We start from the raw sequence: 19,201 nt of genomic DNA, 5'->3' as shown, positions 1-19,201 counted from the left end.
GAGGAGCAGTTCTGAGTGAGTGCTGCACTGTCGGAGGGGCAATTCTGAGGGAGTGCTGCATTGTTGGAGGGGCAGTACTGAGAGAGAGCTGCACTGTCGGAGGGGCAGTACTGAGGGAGAGCTGCACTGTCGGAAGGGTAGTTCTGAGGGAGCGCTGCACTGTCGGATGGGCAGTACTGAGGGATTGCTGCACCGTCGGAGGGGCAGTTCTGAGAGAGTGCTGAACGTTCAGAGGGGCAGTCTTGAGGGAGCGCTGCACTGTCGGAGGGGCAGCACTGAGGGAATGCTGCACTGTCAGGGGCCAGTACTGAGGGAGTGCTGCACTGTCGGAGGGGCAGTACTGAGGGAATGCTGCACTGTCAGGGGCCAGTACTGAGGGAATGCTGCACTGTCAGGGGCCAGTACTGAGGGAGTGCTGCACTGTCGGAGGGGCAGTACTGAGGGAACGCTGCACTGTAGGAGGGGCAGGTCTGAGGGAGCGTTGCACTGCCGGAGTGGTAGTACTGAGGAAGTGCTGCACTGTCGGAGGGGAATTACTGAGAGAGAGCTGCACTGTCGGAGGGGCAGTTCTGAGGGAGTGCTGCACTGTCAGGGGCATTTCTGAGAGAGAGCTGCACTGTTGGAGGGGCAGTACTGAAGGAGTGCTGCACTGTCGGAGGGGCAGTTCTGAGAGAGTGCTGAACGATCAGAGGGGCAGTCTTGAGGGAGCGCTGCACTGTCGGAGGGGCAGCACTGAAGGAGCGCTGCACTGTCAGGGGACAGTACTGAGGGAGTGCTGCACTGTCGGAGGGGCAGTACTGAGGGATTGCTGCACTGTCGGAGGGGCAGTTCTGAGAGAGTGCTGAACGTTCAGAGGGGCAGTCTTGAGGGAGCGCTGCACTGTCGGAGGGGCAGCACTGAGGGAGTGCTGCACTGTCGGGGCTGTACTGAGGAAGTGCTGCACTGTCGGAGGGGCAGTACTGAAGGAGCGCTGCACTGTCGGAAGGGCAGTACTGAGGAAGTGCTGCACTGTTGGAGGGGACTTACTGAGAGAGAGCTGCACTGTCGGAGGGGCAGTTCTGAGGGATCGCTGCACTGTCAGAAGGGCAGTACTGAGGGAGTGCTGCACTGTCAGGGGCATTTCTGAGAGAGCGTTGCACTATTGGAGGGGCAGTACTGAGGGAGCGCTGCACTGTCGGAGGGGCAGTTCTGAGGGAGTGCTGCACTGTCGGAAGGCCAGTACTAAGGAAGTGCTGCACTATTGGAGGGGAAGTACTGAGGGAGCGCTGCACTGTCGAAGGGGCAGTTCTGAGGGAGCGCTGCACTGTCGGAGGGGCAGCACTGAAGGAGCGCTGCACTGTCAGGGGACAGTACTGAGGGAGTGCTGCACTGTCAGAGGGGCAGTAATGAGATAGTGCTGCACTGTCGGAGGGGCAGTACTGAGGGATTGCTGTACTGTTGGAAGGGCAGTAATGAGGAAGTGCTGCACTGTCGGAGGGGAAGTTCTGCGGGAGTGCTGCACTGTCGGTAGGTCAGTTCTGAGGGAGTGCTGCTCTGTTGGAGGGGCAGTTCTGAGGGAGTGCTCCACTGTCGGAGGGGCAGTACTGAGGGAGTGCTGCACTGTCGGAAGGGCAGTAATGAGAGATTGCTGCAATGCTGGAAGGGCAGTACTGAGGAAGTGCTGCACCATCGGAGGGGCAGTCCTGAGGGAGTGCTGCAGTGTCGGAGGGACAGTACTGAGGGAGCGCTGCACTGTCGGAGGGGCAGTTCTGAGGGAGTGCTGCACTGTCGGAGGGGCAGCACTGAGGGAGTGCTGCACTGTGGGAGGGGCAGTTCTGAGGGACTGCTGCACTGTCGGAGGGGCAGTTCTGAGTGTGTGCTGCACTGTCGGAGGGGCAGTACTGAGAGAGAGCTGCACTGTCGGAGGGGCAGTACTGAGAGAGAGCTGCACTGTCGGAGGTGGAGTACTGAGGGAGCGCTGCAGTTTTGGACAGGCAGTACTGAGGGTTGTGCTGCAGTTTCGGAGGGGCAGTACTAAGGGAGCGCTGCACTGTCAGAGGGGCTGTACTGAGAGCGCTGCAGTTTTGGAGGGACAGGACTGAGGAAGCGCCGCACTGTCGGAGGGGTAGTACAGAGGGAGTTCTGCACTGTCGGAGGGGCAGCACTGAGATAGTGCTGCACTGTCGGAGGGGCTGTACTGAAGGAGTGCTGCACTGTCAGTGGGGCAGTACTGAGGAAGTGCTTCACTGTTGGAGGGGAAGTACTGAGGGAGCGCTGCACTTTTGGAGAGGCAGTACTGAGGAAGTGCTGCACTGTCAGAGGGGCAGTACTGAGGGAGCGCTGCAATGTGGGAGGGGCAGTTCTGAGTGAGTGCTGCACTGTCGGAAGGGCAGTTCTGAGGGAGCGCTGCACTGTCGGAAGGGCAGTTCTGAGGGAGCGCTGCACTGTCGGAAGGGCAGTTCTGAGGGAGCGCTGCACTGTCGGAGGGGCAGTACTGAGGGAGCGCTGCACTTTTGGAGAGGCAGTACTGAGGGAGTGCTGCACTGTCGGAGGGGCAGTACTGAGGGATTGCTGCCATGTTGGAAGGGCAGTACTGAGGAAGTGCTGCACTGTCAGAGGGGCAGTACTGAGGGAGCGCTGCAATGTGGGAGGGGCAGTTCTGAGTGAGTGCTGCACTGTCGGAAGGGCAGTTCTGAGGGAGCGCTGCACTGTCGGAAGGGCAGTTCTGAGGGAGCGCTGCACTGTCGGAAGGGCAGTTCTGAGGGAGCGCTGCACTGTCGGAGGGGCAGTACTGAGGGAGCGCTGCACTGTCTGAGGGGCAGTACTGAGGGGGTGCTGCACTGTCGGGGGCAGTACTGAGAGAGCGCTGCAGTTTCGGAGGGACAGTACTGAGGAAGCGCGGCACTGTCGGAGGGGTAGTACAGAGGCAGCTCTGCACTGTCGGAGGGGCAGTACTGAGATAGTGCTGCACTGTCGGAGGGGCAGTACTGAGGGATTGCTGTACTGTTGGAAGGGCAGTAGTGAGGAAGTGCTGCACTGTCGGAGGGGAAGTTCTGCGGGAGTGCTGCACTGTCGGTAGGGCAGTTCTGAGGGAGTGCTGCACTGTCGGTGGGGCAGTTCTGAGGAAGTGCTGCACTGTTGGAGGGGCAGTACGGAGGGAGCGCTGCTCTGTCGGAGGGACAGTTCTGAGGCAGTGCTGCAGTGTCGGAAGGACAGTACTGAGGGAGCGCTGCACTGTCGGAGGGGCAGTTCTGAGGGAGTGCTGCACTGTCGGAGGGGCAGTACTGAGGGAGTGCTGCACTGTGGGAGGGGCAGTTCTGAGGGAGTGCTGCACTGTCGGAGGGGCAGTTCTGAGTGTGTGCTGCACTGTCGGAGGAGCAGTACTGAGAGAGAGCTGCACTGTCGGAGGGGCAGTACTGAGGGAGCACTGCACTGTCAGAAGGGCAGTTCTGAGTGAGTGCTGCACTGTCGGTGGGGCAGTTCTGAGGGAGCACTGCACTGTGGGAGGGGCAGTTCTGAGGGAGTGCTGCACTGTCAGAAGGGCAGTACTGAGGGGCAGTCCTGAGAGAGCGTTGCACTGTTGGAGGGGCAGTACTGAGGGAGTGCTGCACTGTCAGGGGCAGTACTGAGGGTGTGCTGCACTGTCGGAGGGGCAGTACTGAGGGAGCGCTGCACTGTCCGAGGGGCTGTACTGAGGGAGTGCTGCACTCTCCGAGGGGCAGTACTGAGGAAGTGCTTCACTGATGGAGCGCTGCACTTTCAGAGGGGCAGTTCTGAGGGAGTGCTGCACTGTCGGAAGGGCAGTACTGAGGGAGTGCTGCACTATCCGAGGGGCAGTACTGAGGGAGTGCTGCACTTTTGGAGGGGCAATACTGAGGGAGCGCTTCACTGTTGGAGGGGTAGTTTTCAGAGAGTGCTGAATGTTCAGAGGGGCTGTCTTGAGGGAGTGCTGCACTGTCGGAGGGGCAGCACTGAAGGAGCGCTGCAGTGTCGGAGCGGCAGTACTAAGGAAGTGCTGCACTGTTGGAGGGGAAGTACTGAGGGAGCGCTGCACTGTCGGAGGGGTGGTTCTGTGGGAGTGCTGCACTGTCGGTGGGGCAGTTCTGAGGGAGCGCTGACTGTGGGAGGGGCAGTTCTGAGTGAGTGCTGCACTGTCGGAGGGGCAGTTCTGAGGGAGAGCTGCACTGTCGGAAGGGTTGTTCTGAGGGAGCGCTGCACTGTCGGAGGGGCAGTACTGAGTGATTGCTGCACCGTCGGAGGGGCAGTTCTGAGAGAGTGCTGAACGTTCAGAGGGGCAGTCTTGAGGGAGCGCTGCAGTGTCGGAGGGGCAGCACTGAGGGAGTGCTGCACTGTCAGGGGGCAGTACTGAGGTAGTGCTGCACTGTCGGAGGGGGAGTACTGAGGGAACGCTGCACTGTAGGATGCGCAGGGCTGAAGGAGCGTTGCACGGTCGCTGTGGTAGTACTGAGGAAGTGCTGCACTGTCGGAGGGGCAGCACTGAAGGAGTGCTGCACTGTCGGTGGGGCAGTACTGAGTGATTGCTGCACTGTCGGAAGGGCAGTACTGAGGAAGTGCTGCACTGTTGGAGGGGAATTACTGAGAGAGAGCTGCACTGTCGGAGGGGCAGTTCTGAGGGATCGCTGCACTGTCAGAAGGGCTGTACTGAGGGAGTGCTGCACTGTCAGGGGCATTTCTGAGAGAGCGTTGCACTATTGGAGGGGCAGTACTGAGGGAGCGCTGCACTGTCGGAGGGGCAGTTCTGAGGGAGTGCTGCACTGTCGGAAGGCCAGTACTAAGGAAGTGCTGCACTATTGGAGGGGAAGTACTGAGGGAGCGCTGCACTGTCAAAGGAGAAGTTCTGAGAGATTGCTGAACGATCAGAGGGGCAGTCTTGAGGGAGCGCTGCACTGTCGGAGGGGCAGCACTGAAGGAGCGCTGCACTGTCAGTGGACAGTACTGAGGGAATGCTGCACTGTCGGAAGGGCACTACTGAGGGATTGCTGCACTGTCAGAGGGGCACTACTGAGGAAATGCTACACTGTTGGAGAGGCAGTTCTGAGAGAGTGATGCACTGTCAGAGGGGCAGTACTGAGGCAGTGCTGCACTGTCGGAGGGGCAGTTCTGAGAGAGTGCTGAACGTTCAGAGCGGTCGTCTTGAGGGAGTGCTGCACTGTCAGAGGGGAAGTTCTGAGGGAGTGCTCCACTGTCGGTGGGGCAGTTCTGAGGGAGTGCTGCACTCTCGGTGCGGCAGTTCTGAGGGATTGCTCCACTGCTGGAGGGGAAGTGCTGAGGGAGTGCTGCACTGTCTGAGGGGCAGTGCTAAGGGGGTGCTGCACTGTCAGGGGGGCAGTACTGAGAGAGCGCTGCAGTTTCGGAGGGTCAGTACTGAGGGTGTGCTGTACTGTCGGAGGGGCAGTACTGAGGGATTGCTGCCATGTTGGAAGGGCAGTACTGAGGAAGTGCTGCACTGTCGGAAGGGCAGTACTGAGGAATGCTGCACTGTCAGAGGGGCAGTACTGAGGGAGCGCTGCACTGTGGGAGGGGCAGTTGTGAATGAGTGCTGCACTGTCAGAGGGGCAGTTCTGAGGGAGTGCTGCATTGTCAGAGGGGCAGTACTGACAGAGAGCTGTACTGTTGGAGGGGCAGTACTGAGGGAGTGCTACACTGTTGAAGGGGCAGTACTGAGGGAGCGCTGCACTGTCAGGGGGCAGTACTGAGGGAGTGCTGCACTGTCGGAGGGGCAGTACTGAGGGAGTGCTGCACTGTCAGAGGGGCAGTACTGAGGGATTGCTGCACTGTCGGAGGTTCAGTTCTGAGAGAGTGCTGAATGTTCAGAGCGGCAGTCTTGAGGGAGCGCTGCACTGTCGGAGGGGCAGCACTGAGGGAGTGCTACACTGTCAGGGGGCAGTACTGAGGGGGCGCTGCACTGTCGGAGGGGCAGTACTGAGTGATTGCTGCACTGTCGGAAGGGCAGTACTGAGGAAGTGCTGCACTGTCGGAGGGGAAGTACTGAGGGAGCGCTGCACTGTCGGAGGGGCAGTTCTGAGGGAGAGTGATGCGCCTCAATAACTTCAAGGCTCAAATTTAACTGGATAAAACAAGGCTTTTATTAGCAAAGAAAGATGCCTGTGGCTTCACCTAGCATTCAGCTGTTCTGCTGCAAGACAAGCCTGGGCTTGTCTTAAGTAGGGCCAGGTATGGGCGGAGCCGACACACCCAATGGGGAGAAAGGGGGCGGTGCACTATATACAATACAAGGTAAAACACCGGAGCAGGCAATGCAACCACAGGAGCAGGCAATATAATATATGTAGTTAAATACAGAGTCTGATGAATGACATATTTCATCACAGAGAGCTTCACTGTCGGAGGGGCAGTTCTGAGGGAGTGCTGCACTGTCGGAAGGGCAGTACTGAGGAAGTGCTGCACTGTTGGAGGGGAAGTACTGAGGGAGCGCTGCACTGTCGGAGAGGCAGTTCTGAGGGAGTGCTGCACTGTGGGAGGGGCAGTTCTGAGTAAGTGCTGCACTGTCGGAGGGGCAGTTCTGAGGGAGTGCTGCACTGTCGGAGGGGCAGTACTGAGGGAGTGCTGCACTGTGGGAGAGGCAGTTCTGAGTAAGTGCTGCACTGTCGGAGGGGCAGTTCTGAGGGAGTGCTGCACTGTCGGAGGGGCAGTACTGAGGGAGAGCTGCACTGTTGGAGGGGCATAACTTAGGAAGTGCTGCACTGTTGGAGGGGAACTACTGAGGGAGTGCTGCACTGTCGGAGGGGCAGTACTGAGAGAGTGCTGCACTGTTGGAAGGGCAGTACTGAGGGAACGCTGCACTGTAGGAGGGGCAATTCTGAAGGAGCGTTGCACTGCCGTAGTGGCAGTACTGAGGGAGCGCTGCACTTTTGGAGGGGAAGTACTGAGAGCACTGCACTGTCGAAGGGGCAGTTCTGAGGGAGTGCTGCACTGTCGGAGGGGCAGTTCTGAGAGAGTGCTGAACGATCAGAGGGGCAGTCTTGAGGGAGTGCTGCACTGTCGAAGGGGCAGTTCTGAGGTAGTGATGCACTGTTGGAGGGGCAGTACTGAGGGAGTGCTGCACTGTCGGACTGGCAGTATTGAGGGAGTGCTGCACTGTCGGAGGGGCGGTTCTGAGAGAGTGCTGAACGGTCAGAGGGGCAGTTCTGAGGGAGTGCTGCACTGTCGGAGGTGCAGTACTGAGGGAGTGCTGCACTGTCGGAAGGCCAGTACTGAGGGAGTGCTGCACTGTCGGAAGGCCAGTACTGAGGGAGTGCTGCACTGTCGGAGGGGAAGTACTGAGAGAGCACTGCACTGTCGAAGGGGCAGTTCTGAGGGAGTGCTGCACTGTCGGACTGGCAGTATTGAGGGAGTGCTGCACTGTCGGAGGGGCAGTTCTGAGAGAGTGCTGAACGATCAGAGGGGCAGTCTTGAGGGAGTGCTGCACTGTCGAAGGGGCAGTTCTGAGGTAGTGATGGACTGTTGGAGGGGCAGTACTGAGGGAGTGCTGCACTGTCGGACTGGCAGTATTGAGGGAGTGCTGCACTGTCGGAGGGGCGGTTCTGAGAGAGTGCTGAACGGTCAGAGGGGCAGTTCTGAGGGAGTGCTGCACTGTCGGAGGTGCAGTACTGAGGGAGTGCTGCACTGTCGGAAGGCCAGTACTGAGGGAGTGCTGCACTGTCGGAAGGCCAGTACTGAGGGAGTGCTGCACTGTCGGAGGGGAAGTACTGAGAGAGCACTGCACTGTCGAAGGGGCAGTTCTGAGGGAGTGCTGCACTGTCGGACTGGCAGTATTGAGGGAGTGCTGCACTGTCGGAGGGGCAGTTCTGAGAGAGTGCTGAACGATCAGAGGGGCAGTCTTGAGGGAGTGCTGCACTGTCGAAGGGGCAGTTCTGAGGTAGTGATGGACTGTTGGAGGGGCAGTACTGAGGGAGTGCTGCACTGTCGGACTGGCAGTATTGAGGGAGTGCTGCACTGTCGGAGGGGCGGTTCTGAGAGAGTGCTGAACGGTCAGAGGGGCAGTTCTGAGGGAGTGCTGCACTGTCGGAGGTGCAGTACTGAGGGAGTGCTGCACTGTCGGAAGGCCAGTACTGAGGGAGTGCTGCACTGTCGGAAGGCCAGTACTGAGGGAGTGCTGCACTGTCGGAGGGGAAGTACTGAGAGAGCACTGCACTGTCGAAGGGGCAGTTCTGAGGGAGTGCTGCACTGTCGGAGGGGCAGTTCTGAGAGAGTGCTGAACGATCAGAGGGGCAGTCTTGAGGGAGTGCTGCACTGTCGAAGGGGCAGTTCTGAGGTAGTGATGCACTGTTGGAGGGGCAGTACTGAGGGAGTGCTGCACTGTCGGACTGGCAGTATTGAGGGAGTGCTGCACTGTCGGAGGGGCGGTTCTGAGAGAGTGCTGAACGGTCAGAGGGGCAGTTCTGAGGGAGTGCTGCACTGTCGGAGGTGCAGTACTGAGGGAGTGCTGCACTGTCGGAAGGCCAGCACTGAGGGAGTGCTGCACTGTCGGAGGGGACGTACTGAGATAATGCTGCACTATCGGGCAGGAAGTACTGAGGGAGCGGTGCACTGTCGGAGTGGCAGTTCTGAGAGAGGGTTGCACTTTTGGAGGGGCAGTTCTGAGAGAGTGTTGCCCTTTCGGAGGTGCACTACTGAGGAAGCGCTGCACTGTCGGAGGGGCAGAACTGAGTGAGTGCTGAACTGTCGGGGGCAGTTCTGAGAGAGTGCTGCACTGTTGGAGAGGCAGTACTGAGGGAGTGCTGCACCGTCGGAGGGGCAGTATTGAGGGAGTGCTGTACTGTAAGGGGGGCAGTACTGAGGCAGTGCTGCACTGTCGGAGGGGCAGTATTGAGGGAGCGCTGCACTGTCGGAGGGGCAGTTCTGAGGGAGTGCTGCACTTTTGGAGAGGCAGTACTGAGGGAGTGTTGCATTGTTGGAGGGGCAGTACTGAGAGCGCTGCAATGTCAGAGGGGCAGTACTGAGATAGTGCTGCACTGTCGGAGGGGCAGTACTGAGGGAGTGCTGCACTGTTGGGCGGCAGTACTGAGAGAGCGCTGCACTGTCGGAGGGGCAGTACTGAGATAGTCCTGCACTGTCGGAGGAACAGGACTGAGGGAGTGCTGCACTGTTGGGGGGCGAGGGGGGGAGGATGTACTGAGGAAGCGCTGCACTGTCGGAGGGGCCGTACTGAGAGAGCGCTGCAGTGTTGGAGGGACAGTACTGAGGGAGTGCTGCACTGTTGGAGGGGCAGTACTGAGGAAGCGCTGCACTGTTGGAGAGGCAGTTCTGAGAGAGAGCTGCACTGTCGGGGGGCAGTAATGAGGGAGTGCTGCACTGTTGGAGGGGCAGTACTGAGGGAGCGCTGCAGTGTTGGAGGGGCAGTACTGAGGGAGCGCTGCAGTGTTGGAGGGACAGTACTGACGAGTGCTGCACTGTCGGAGGGGCGGTTCTGAGAGAGTGCTGAACGGTCAGAGGGGCAGTTCTGAGGGAGTGCTGCACTGTTGGAGGTGCAGTACTGAGGGAGTGCTGCACTGTCGGAGGGGCAGTACTGAGGGAGTGCTGCCCTGTCGGAAGGGCAGTACTGAGGGAGTGCTGCACTGTCGGAGGGGAAGTACTGAGATAGTGCTGCACTGTCGGAGGGGACGTACTGAGATAGTGCTGCACTGTCGGGCAGGAAGTACTGAGGGAGCGGTGCACTGTCGGAGTGGCAGTTCTGAGAGAGCGTTGCACTTTCGGAGGGGCACTACTGAGGAAGCGCTGCACTGTCGGAGGGGCAGAACTGAGAGAGTGCTGAACTGTCGGGGGCAGTACTGAGATAGCGCTGCAGTGTTGGAGCGGCAGTACTGAGGAAGCACTGCATTGTCGGAGGGGCAGTACTGAGAGAGTGCTGCACTGTTGGAGGGGCAGTACAGAGGGTGTGCTGCACTGTCGGAGGGGCAGTACTGAGGGAGCGCAGCAGTTTCAGAGGGGCAGTACTGAGGAAGCGCTGCACTGTCGGAGGGGTAGTACAGAGGGAGTGCTGCACTGTCGGGACAGTACTGAGGGAGTGCTGCACTGTTGGAAGGGCAGTACTGAGGGAACGCTGCACTGCAGGAGGGGCAGTTCTGAAGGAGCGTTGCACTGCCGGACTGGCAGTACTGAGGGAGCGCTGCACTGTCGGAAGGGCAGTACTGGGGGAATGCTGCACTGTCGGAGGGGCGGTTCTGAGAGAGTGCTGAACGGTCAGAGGGGCAGTTCTGAGGGAGTGCTGCACTGTCGGAGGGGCAGTACTGAGGGAGTGCTGCACTGTTGGAGGGGCAGTACTGAGAGAGCGCTGCACTGTCGGAGGGGCAGTACTGAGATAGTGCTGCACTGTCGGAGGGGCAGTACTGAGGGAGTGCTGCCCTGTCGGAAGGGCAGTACTGAGGGAGTGCTGCACTGTCGGAGGGGAAGTACTGAGATAGTGCTGCACTGTCGGAGGGGACGTACTGAGATAGTGCTGCACTGTCGGGCAGGAAGTACTGAGGGAGCGGTGCACTGTCGGAGTGGCAGTTCTGAGAGAGCGTTGCACTTTCGGAGGGGCACTACTGAGGAAGCGCTGCACTGTCGGAGGGGCAGAACTGAGAGAGTGCTGAACTGTCGGGGGCAGTACTGAGATAGCGCTGCAGTGTTGGAGCGGCAGTACTGAGGAAGCGCTGCATTGTCGGAGGGGCAGTACTGAGAGAGTGCTGCACTGTTGGAGGGGCAGTACAGAGGGTTTGCTGCACTGTCGGAGGGGCAGTACTGAGGGAGCGCAGCAGTTTCAGAGGGGCAGTACTGAGGAAGCGCTGCACTGTCGGAGGGGTAGTACAGAGGGAGTGCTGCACTGTCGGGACAGTACTGAGGGAGTGCTGCACTGTTGGAAGGGCAGTACTGAGGGAACGCTGCACTGCAGGAGGGGCAGTTCTGAAGGAGCGTTGCACTGCCGGACTGGCAGTACTGAGGGAGCGCTGCACTGTCGGAAGGGCAGTACTGGGGGAATGCTGCACTGTCGGAGGGGCGGTTCTGAGAGAGTGCTGAACGGTCAGAGGGGCAGTTCTGAGGGAGTGCTGCACTGTCGGAGGGGCAGTACTGAGGGAGTGCTGCACTGTTGGAGGGGCAGTACTGAGAGAGCGCTGCACTGTCGGAGGGGCAGTACTGAGATAGTGCTGCACTGTCGGAGGGGCAGTACTGAGGGAGCGCAGCAGTTTCAGAGGGGCAGTACTGAGGAAGCGCTGCACTGTCGGAGGGGTAGTACAGAGGGAGTGCTGCACTGTCAGGGGACAGTACTGAGAGAGTGCTGCACTGTCGGAGGGGAAGTACTGAGAGAGTGCTGCACTGTTGGAAGGGCAGTACTGAGGGAACGCTGCACTGTAGGAGGGGCAGTTCTGAAGGAACGTTGCACTGCCGGACTGGCAGTACTGAGGGAGCGCTGCACTGTCGGAAGGGCAGTACTGAGGGAATGCTGCACTGTCGGAGGGGCGGTTCTGAGAGAGTGCTGAACGGTCAGAGGGGCAGTTCTGAGGGAGTGCTGCACTGTCGGAGGGACAGGACTGAGGGAGTGCTGCACTGTCAGGGGGGAAGTGCGGAGGGAGCGCTGCACTGTTGGAGGGGCAGTACTGAGGAAGTGCTGCACTGTCAGAGGGGTAGTACTGAGGGAGTGCTGCACTTCCAGATGGGCAGTACTGAGGGGGCGCTGCACTTTCGAAGGGGCAGTTCTGAGGGAGTGCTGCACTGTTGGAGGGCCAGTACTGAGAGAGCGCTGCACTGTCGGAGGGGCAGTACTGAGATAGTCCTGCACTGTCGGAGGTGCAGTACTGGGATAGTGCTGCTCTGTCGGAGGGACAGGACTGAGGGAGTGCTGCACTGTCGGGGGGCAGTACTGAGGGAGCGCTGCACTGTTGGAGGGGCAGTTCTGAGAGAGTGCTGAACGATCAGAGGGGCAGTCTTGAGGGAGTGCTGCACTGTCGGAGGGGCAACACTGAAGGAGCGCTGCACTGTCAGGGGACAGTACTGAGGGATTGCTGCACTGTCGGAAGGGCACTACTGAGGAAATGCTACACTGTTGGAGAGGCAGTTCTGAGAGAGCGTTGCACTGTTGGAGGGGCAGTACTGAGAGAGTGCTGAACGTTCAGCGGGGTCGTCTTGAGGGAGTGCTGCACTGTCAGAGGGGAAGTTCTGAGGGAGTGCTCCACTGTCGGTGGGGCAGTTCTGAGGGATTGCTCCACTGTCGGAGGGGAAGTGCTGAGGGAGTGCTGCACTGTCGGAGGGGCAGTACTGAGGGGGTGCTGCCATGTCAGGGGGGCAGTACTGAGAGAGCGCTGCAGTTTCGGAGGGACAGTACTGAGGAAGCGCGTCACTGTCGGAGGGGTAGTACAGAGGGAGTTCTGCACTGTTGGAGGGGCAGTACTGAGATAGTGCTGCACTGTCGGAGGGGCAGTACTGAAGGAGTGCTGCACTGTCGGTGGGGCAGTACTGAGGAAGTGCTTCACTGTTGGAGGGGAAGTACTGAGAGAGCGCTGCACTGTTGGAGGGGCAGTACTGAAGAAGCGCTGCACTGTCGGAGGTGGAGTACTGAGGGAGCGCTGCACTTTGGAGAGGCAGTACTGAGGGAGTGCTGCACTGTCAGAGGGGCAGTACTGAGGGTGTGCTGTACTGTCGGAGGGGCAGTACTGAGGGATTGCTGCCATGTTGGAAGGGCAGTACTGAGGAAGTGCTGCACTGTCGGAAGGGCAGTACTGAGGAAGTGCTGCACTGTCAGTGGGGCAGTACTGAGGGAGCGCTGCACTGTGGGAGGGGCAGTTCTGAGTGAGTGCTGCACTGTCGGAGGGGCAGTTCTGAGGGAGTGCTGCATTGTCAGAGGGGCAGTACTGAGAGAGAGCTGTACTGTTGGAGGGGCTGTACTGAGGGAGAGCTGCACTGTCGGAAGGGCAGTTCTGAGGGAGAGCTGCACTATTGGAAGGGCAGTTCTGAGGGAGAGCTGCACTTTCGGAGGGGCAGTACTGAGGGAGTGCTACACTGTTGGAGGGGCAGTACTGAGGGAGCGCTGCACTGTCGGGGCAGTACTGAGGGAGTGCTGCACTGTCGGAGGGGCAGTACTGAGGGAGTGCTGCACTGTTAGAGGGGCAGTACTGAGGGATTGCTGCACTGTCGGAGGGGCAGTTCTGAGAGAGTGCTGAATGTTCAGAGCGGCAGTCTTGAGGGAGCGCTGCACTGTCGGAGGGGCAGCACTGAGGGAGCGCTGCACTGTCAGGGGGCAGTACTGAGGGGGCGCTGCACTGTCGGAAGGGCAGTACTGAGGAAGTGCTGCACTGTCGGAGTGGAAGTACTGAGGGAGCGCTGCACTGTCGGAGGGGCAGTTCTGAGAGAGAGTGATGCGCCTCAATAACTTCAAGGCTCAAAGTTAACTGGATAAAACAAGGCTTTTATTAGCAAAGAAAGATGCCTGTGTCTTCACCTAGCATTCTGCTGTTCTGCTGCAAGACAAGCCTGGGCTTGTCTTAAGTAGGGCCAGGTATGGGCGGAGCCGACACACCCAATGGGGAGAAAGGGGGCGGTGCACTATATACAATACCAGGTAAAACACCGGAGCAGGCAATACAATATATGTAGTTAAATACAGAGTCTGATGAATGACATATTTGATCACATTCACCTCTTCTACAGATTTAGTCTGTCCGGGGGTGTGATAGTCCTCTGTGACCGACGTAACGGTTGCGGTGCCGCGGGTGCCGGCTGGGTGTCCCGGGTGACCTCCTGGGTCTCTGCCGGGGGCGCCACCGGGGTTGTTGAAGGAGTAGGTGGTGGGGGTACCGTTGGCTGGTGTTCTTCCGGGGGTGATGAAAGAATAGTGGGTGGAGTGGGTGGGTAATAGTTGTTGTGGTTGTTGTCGTTGTTGCTGTTGTTGTAGTCGTTGTCGTTGTTGCTGTTGTTACCGGCTGGGGCGAGGTCTTTTATGGACACAGTGTCCTCCCGTCCGTCGGCGTGCCGGACATACGCATATTGTGGGTTGGCGTGGAGCAGGTGCACTGGCTCCACGAGAGGGTCCGTCTTGTGGCCCCTCACATGCTTCCGCAAAAGTACCGGACCTGGGTTGGAGAGCCATGACGGTATGGATACGCCCGAGGTGGATTTCCAGGGAAACACAAACATTAGCTCATGAGGCGTGGCATTAGTGGCGGTACACAATAGTGACCGTATTGAGTGGAGCACATCTGGGAGGACTTCCTGCCAGCGGGAGATAGGGAGGCCCTTGGTCCTTAGAGTTAGGGTGACTGCCCTCCATACTGTCCCGTTCTCTCGCTCCACCTGACCGTTACCCCGGGGGTTGTAGCTGGTGGTACGGCTCGTGGCAATCCCCTTGGACAGCATGTACTGGTGTAGCTCTTCACTCATGAAGGACGCCCCCCCTATCCGTGTGGATATAGCTTGGCATACCGAACAGGCAGAACAGGCTGTTGAGGCATTTAATGACCGTGGCGCTGGTCATGTCTGGGCAGGGGAAGGCGAATGGGAAACGGGAGTATTCGTCCACAATGTTCAGGAAGTAAACATTGCGGTCGACGGACGGGAGGGGGCCCTTGAAATCTAAGCTAAGCCGCTCAAAGGGCCGTGTAGCTTTGATTAGGTGGGCTCTATCAGGGCGGTAGAACCGAGGCTTGCACTCAGCGCAAGTGCGGCAGTTCCTGGTCAGAGACCGAACTTCCTCAATCGAGTAGGGTAAGTTGCGGGACTTTATGAAGTGGAACAGCCGTGTGACCCCTGGGTGGCAGAGGTCGTTGTGGAGGGTCTGTAGCCGATCTCCGGTGGCGTTGGCACACATCCCTCGTGAGAGGGCGTCGGGGGATTCGTTAAGGGCCCCCGGCCGGTATATTATGTCGTACTCGAAGGTGGAGAGCTCGATCCGCCACCTAAGAATCTTATCATTTTTAATCTTCCCCCTCTGTTTATTATTGAACATAAACGCTACCGACCGCTGGTCGGTAAGTAGGGTGAAGCGTTTGCCGGCTAGGTAGTGCCACCAGTGACGCACTGCCTCCATGATGGCTTGGGCCTCCTTTTCCACGGAGGAGTGTCTGATCTCGGGCCCCTGGAGGGTCCTCGAGAAGAAAGCTACGGGCTGCCCCGTCTGGTTGAGGGTGGCCGCCAAGGCGAAGTCAGACGCATCACATTCCACTTGAAAGGGAGTGTTCTCGTCCACTGCCTGTAGCGTGGCCCGCTCAATATCCTGCTTAATGCTTTTGAAGGCAGCATGGGCCTCAGCAGAGAGCGGGAAAGAGGATGCTTTCAAGAGGGGGCGGGCTTTATCGGAGTAGTTAGGGACCCATTGGGCATAATACGAGAATAACCCCAGGCACCTTTTCAGGGCTTTGGGAGTGTTGGGCAGGGGCAGCTCCCGTAGGGGGCGCAATCGGTCGGGGTCTGGTCCGAGTTCCCCATTCTCCACCACGCTGCCTAGTATGCAGAGGCGCGTGGTGTTGAAAACGCACTTGTCCTCGTTGTAAGTGAGGTTGAGTTTTTGTGCGGTTTTCAGAAACCTCGCGAGGTTTGAGTCGTGGTCCTGTTGGTTGTGGCCGCAGATGGTGACGTTGTCGAGATAGGGGAAGGTTGCCTGCAAGTGGTGGTCATCGACCATGCAGTCCATCTCCCTCTGAAAGACCGAGACCCCATTCGTCACCCCAAAGGGGACTCTGAGGAACTGGTAGAGGCGTCCGTTTGCCTCGAAGGCGGTGTACGAACGGTCCTCTGCGGCGGTGGCGGGTTTGCCTGCGGGGTTCCCTCTGCACACCTTCCCAAAGTGCCCCTTCTTACCGCACTTACAGCAGGTGGTGCCTTTCGCCGGGCACAGGTTCCTGGTGTGCTTCGGCTGCCCGCAGAAGTAGCATTTGGGGCCCCGATGCATCGCGGCGGTCGTAGGGCTTCTGGGGGGAGAGCAGGGCCCCGACGGTGTTGGGCTACCGGGTGGGGAAGCAGAGGCGGCGTGGGCCGCGCGGCCTGAAGAGTAGGAGTCAGAGTTCTTCTGAGCCACATCCAGCGATCGCGCTGTGACCACAGCCTGTGTCATATCTAGGCCCGTTTTCTCTAGCAGTCTCTGCCGGATGTAATTAGAGCTAAGGCCTGCGATAAAGGCATCCCGAATAAGCTCGTCTGTGTATACCGTGGCTTTCACGTCTTTGCATTTGCAGTCTTTGCCAAGCACTTTTAGGGTGACTAGAAAGTCCTCTAGCGACTCTCCGGGTCGCTGTGTGCAGGTAGCAAGCAGATGCCTGGCGTACACCTCGTTGGTAGGCCGCTGATAGTGGGCCTTTAGAATGTTGCAGGCATCCAGGTAGGTGGCGGCGTCTTGGATGAGTGGAAAAACCTGGTGGCTTACCCGATTCTGCAGGATCCCGAGTTTCACATCTCCGGTGGCTTTAGAGGCTGTGACGGCTTCGGAGTTGGCCATAAAAAATTCCAAGCACTGGAAGCAGTGTCCAAACCGTGCCGATGCATCCGAAGCATGCGGGCCCAAATCCAAGCGTTCCCGTTTCAAAAGTTGATCCATCGTTGAAAGTTTGCTAATAAAATTGATGTGCCTCAATAACTTCAAGGCTCAAAGTTAACTGGATAAAACAAGGCTTTTATTAGCAAAGAAAGATGCCTGTGTCTTCACCTAGCATTCTGCTGTTCTGCTGCAAGACAAGCCTGGGCTTGTCTTAAGTAGGGCCAGGTATGGGCGGAGCCGACACACCCAATGGGGAGAAAGGGGGCGGTGCACTATATACAATACAAGGTAAAACACAGGAGCAGGCAATGTAAACACAGGAGCAGGCAGTACAATATATGTAGTTAAATACAGAGTCTGATGAATGACATATTTCATCACAGAGAGCTTCACTGTTGGAAGGGCAGTTCTGAGGGAGTGCTGCACTGTCGGAGGGGCAGTACTGAGGGAGCGCTGCACTGTTGGAGAGGCAGTTCTGAGGGAGTGCTGCACTGTGGGAGGGGCAGTTCTGAGTAAGTGCTGCACTGTCGGAGGGGAACTACTGAGGGAGTGCTGCACTGTCGGAGGGGCAGTACTGGGGTAGTGCTGCACTGTCGGAAGGCCAGTACTGAGGGAGTGCTGCACTGTCGAAGGGGCAGTTCTGAGGGAGTGATGCACTGTCAGGGGACAGTACTGAGGGAGTGCTGCACTGTCGGAGGGGCAGTACTGAGAGAGTGCTGCACTGTTGGAAGGGCAGTACTGAGGGAACGCTGCACTGTAGGAGGGGCAGTTCTGAAGGAGCGTTGCACTGCCGGAGTGGCAGTACTGAGGGAGCGCTGCACTGTTGGAGGGGAAGTACTGAGAGAGCACTGCACTGTCGAAGGGGCAGTTCTGAGGGAGTGCTGCACTGTTGGAGGGGTAGTTCTGAGAGAGTGCTGAACGATCAGAGGGGCAGTCTTGAGGGAGTGCTGCACTGTCGAAGGGGCAGTTCTGAGGTAGTGATGCACTGTTGGAGGGGCAGTACTGAGGGAGTGCTGCACTGTCGGAAGGGCAGTACTGAGGGAGTGCTGCACTGTCGGAGGGGCGGTTCTGAGAGAGTGCTGAACGGTCAGAGGGGCAGTTCTGAGGGAGTGCTGTACTGTCGGGGGTGCAGTACTGAGGGAGTGCTGCACTGTCGGAAGGCCAGTACTGAGGGAGTGCTGCACTGTCAGAAGGCCAGTACTGAGGGAGTGCTGCACTGTCGGAGGGGAAGTACTGAGATAGTGCTGCACTGTCAGAGGGGACGTACTGAAATAGTGCTGCACTGTCGGGCAGGAAGTACTGAGGGAGCGGTGCACTGTCGGAGTGGCAGTTCTGAGAGAGCGTTGCAGTGTTGGAGGGGCAGCACTGAAGGAGCTCTGCATTTTGGAGGGGCAGTTCTGAGAGAGCGTTGCACTTTCGGAGGGGCACTACTGAGTGAGTGCTGAACTGTTGGAGGGGCAGTACAGAGGAAACGCTGCATTGTCGGAGGGGCAGTATTGAGAGAGTGCTGCACTGTTGGAGGGGCAGTACAGAGGGTGTGCTGCACTGTTGGAGGGGCAGTACAGAGGGAGCGCTGCACTATCGGAGGGGCAGTTCTGAGAGAGTGCTGAATGTTCAGAGAGGCAGTACTGAGGGAGTGCTGCACCGTCGGAGGGGCAGTATTGAGGGAGCGCTGCACTGTCGGAGGGGCAGTTCTGAGGGAGTGCTGCACTGTCGGAGGGGCAGTATTGAGGGAGCGCTGCACTGTCGGAGGGGCAGTTCTAAGGGAGTGCTGCACCGTCGGAGGGGCAGTATTGAGGGAGCGCTGCACTGTCGGAGGGGCAGTATTGAGGGAGCGCTGCACTGTCGGAGGGGCAGTTCTAAGGGAGTGCTGCACTGTCGGAGGGGCAGTTCTGAGGGAGTGCTGCACTGTCGGAAGGGAAGTACTGAGATAGTGCTGCACTGTCGGAGGGGACGTACTGAGATAGTGCTGCACTGTCGGGCAGGAAGTACTGAGGGAGCGGTGCACTGTCGGTGTGGCAGTTCTGAGAGAGCGTTGAAGTGTTGGAGGGGCAGCACTGAAGGAGCGCTGCACTTTTGGAGGGGCAGTTCTGAGAGAGGGTTGCACTTTCGGAGGGGCAGTTCTGAGAGAGCGTTGCACTTTCGGAGGGGCACTACTGAGGAAGCGCTGCACTGTCGGAGGGGCAGAACTGAGAGAGTGCTGAACTGTCGGGGGCAGTTCTGACAGAGCGCTGCAGTGTTGGAGGGGCAGTACTGAGAGAGTGCTGCACTGTTGGAGGGGCAGTTCTGAGGGTGTGCTGCACTGTTGGAGGGGCAGTACAGAGGGAGCGCTGCACTATCGGAGGGGCAGTTCTGAGAGAGTGCTGAATGTTAAGAGAGGCAGTACTGAGGGAGTGCTGCACTGTCGGGGGGCAGTACTGAGGGAGCGCTGCACTGTCGGAGAGGCAGTTCTGAGAGAGAGCTGCACTGTCGGGGGGCAGTACTGAGAGAGTGCAGCAGTGTTGGAGGGACAGTACTGAGGGAGTGCTGCACTGTTGGAGGGGCAGTACTGAGGGAGCGCTGCAGTGTTGGAGGGACAGTACTGAGGGAGTGCTGTACTGTTGGAGGGGCAGTACTGAGAGAGTGCTGCACTGTCGGAGGGGCAGTACTGAGGGAGCGCAGCAGTTTCAGAGGGGCAGTACTGAGGAAGCGCTGCACTGTCGGAGGGGTAGTACAGAGGGAGTGCTGCACTGTCAGGGG

The 19,201-nt window shown here is 58.7% G+C and overlaps 1 protein-coding gene across 1 annotated transcript in view; it reads left to right on the top strand.

Moving 5' to 3' along the window:
* The window catches only part of galnt16 (UDP-N-acetyl-alpha-D-galactosamine:polypeptide N-acetylgalactosaminyltransferase 16), a 242,549-nt gene that overhangs the window by 34,475 nt on the left and 188,873 nt on the right, over positions 1–19,201 (top strand). The window lies entirely within an intron of this gene.

Source organism: Somniosus microcephalus, chromosome 12 (genome assembly GCF_052327205.1).
Source record: "Somniosus microcephalus isolate GS21.2 chromosome 12, FLI_Smic_1.0, whole genome shotgun sequence".
Taxonomy (NCBI): domain Eukaryota; kingdom Metazoa; phylum Chordata; class Chondrichthyes; order Squaliformes; family Somniosidae; genus Somniosus; species Somniosus microcephalus.
This window is presented reverse-complemented; position numbering and strand designations above follow the sequence as displayed.